Genomic DNA, 2576 nt, shown 5'->3' on the forward strand with positions numbered 1-2576 from the left:
GTGCATTGGGGAAAGTTTCCGGCGCTTGAGCTGTTTATTGATTGGTTGTTGTTCAAGTTTGCAAGAACTACAACAGTTGTTTGGTTCTGAAGCATTTAAGTGCTATTTCTTAAATGTTCCCAAGCTTGAATGTGTGCATTTGTTTCTCAAAGCTGGAAACGAAGGATTTTTCAACATCCTTGCAGCTCTCCCTGGCCTCAAATCTCTCTACTTACGTACAGAATTTCCTTTGGTGCGTGGAAAATCTATAAAAATTTGTATGCTATTACTACCTCCGATTTTTTTTTTAGTTGCAACTTTGGAATATTTCATATTTCTCAAATAATACCCCAAAGTTGCAACTAAAAAAAAATCAGAGATAGTAGTTAATATGTCAAGTAATTTACAACTCCCTTTTCTTTTCAGATCCATGAACTACCTTCTTACAAATTATTTCACAAGGTGTTGTGTTTGTGCATTTACATAAGCTCAGATGATGGCAATATAGTCCCAGCCCTTCCTCGTCTTCTCAAAGCATTTCCACTGCTGGAAAGGCTCGAGATACAGGTAATTATGGTTAAACTTCATTTTATACGATGTTTTATGTAATTTAGTTTTTGTGGTGTTTAAATAATAATCTGAAATGGTGTAAAAGTGATGTTGAATTCCTACGAAATTTATTAATTAGAGAAGAAATATTATTCTGAAATTGAACTTAGACTGCATTTGGTTTGACGAAAATTATATTCAATGGAGAATAATTTTCCATGAAACTTACTGGAATGGCTTGAGATATAAGGTAAATATGTGTCTAATTTCTTGTAAAGAGAAGATTGATGGGAAAAATAATGTCTGAACCATTTGTGATGTGCAAATAATATTCCAACGGCTTCAGTTAATGTATGATTTTTCAAAGTTAAAGCTTTAATGTAACAATTTCTTCTTAGCTTCTTAATATATACGTCGCTTGGCAAAAAAAAAAAAAAACACTATTTCTTTTGAGGTTTTGTATGTTATCTTCACCTTATTCCTGTTATTTGAGGATGTATAAGTTCCAAAAAGTGAAATTTAGGGCTTAATTAATTCTCTTTGCCAATTCTAGTTTTTTTTTTATTTAAAAGTTTTGGTGCATTTTTTGTTTTTTCTAGTCCGACATTTTTTTTTTATTATTGTTTTATTTTCCTGGTTTGCTCTAAAATTTTGGTTTGCACTTATGACTTATATACTCTATAAATAAATAAGAACAAGGTGAAAAGGGCAAATCCCATTCATATGACTTGTGGAGAGTACTTCATTTGTTCTAATAATACTTAGGTAATGTTTTTCATGTTTATTAATGCTTGTTGCAGTTACCAAGATATGCACGGCGTGAGTGCTACGAACTTCCAATTCCTTGTGCCCATACCAATTTGAAGGTGATAAAATTGTATTATTTTGATGTCTTGTGGTTGCCGGTTGCTTCCTATTTGTTGCGAAGTGCATCTGTGTTGGATCGTATGGTGCTTACCAAGTCTCATAGGAACACTTATGGATCTGAATCTTGGTGTTGGTCTTTTAACAAGATGTTATTATCAAATATTGTACGTAAATATATTAAAAATTCATTGAGTGGAAAAGCTTCATCAACCAATGTGGAATTGAACATTGAATAATCTCTTTCGAATAATTATTGGTTAAGTAGTAATTGTATTATTTATTTTGAAAAGTTGTCATGTAAGTAGAAATGGCAATAGGTTTGGACCTTACCCTATTTAAGGGTATGGCTTATGGGGGTACTTATTTTTTCTTATGTAACTTTGTAAGCTAATTAATTAAGTTATGAGTAATGTTATGTATATATTAGTTCGTGACAAAATAGTATTAGCGATAACTTGGTGGAATTGATGGAGAATTTACCTTGTGACTTTGAGTTCACAAATTCGTGTCCCACCAACTACATTTGCTTGAGTGTAGCCTTGTGCAGGTAGATTCCCTTTACTCTCAAGTGTTTACATGTGTAGCTAGGCTAACTTAACCTGTAAGAGGTACCGACAGTGTTGTTCACTAGGATATATAATCTTACCAACTATTGTATTTGTATTCTTATAGACAATTCAATGTTTAAGTAGCAATGTTAGTTGTTTTACAGCGGTACCGACAAAAACCAAAACTTGATATTCGATTTATAGTCTCAAGCAGGCAAGCAAGACTTTGATGATAGCTGATCACTATGTTGAGGAATTCAGTCATTCACTACCTTATTTATACCTTGATATCACAAGGCCGAGTCTCCTATCTATGACACCACTTGGAGATGAAATTTCCTTACCTTTCTTGGCCTCCTCACTCTTAACTGTCTAACCTACAAATACCAAATCAAAATAACCATAAGCATGTCAAAGCTACTCTAAAGAATTTTATTTTATACTCCCTACGTCTCTCTCTATAAAGTCTTTTTCTCTTTATTATGTAAGTAATAAATGGTAAAAATGGGCTTTGTATTAAGGGCCGGAGGGAGTTCCTATCATCCGAAGCAGTAGCTAATTTTGTCGAATAAGGCCCTTCATATCTCCCGCGCTTCAAGTCCCAACTCCCAACATAACCATTAACCAATTACG

Source organism: Chenopodium album, chromosome 24, assembly GCF_948465745.1.
Source record: "Chenopodium album chromosome 24, dcCheAlbu1.1, whole genome shotgun sequence".
Lineage (NCBI taxonomy): Eukaryota > Viridiplantae > Streptophyta > Magnoliopsida > Caryophyllales > Amaranthaceae > Chenopodium > Chenopodium album.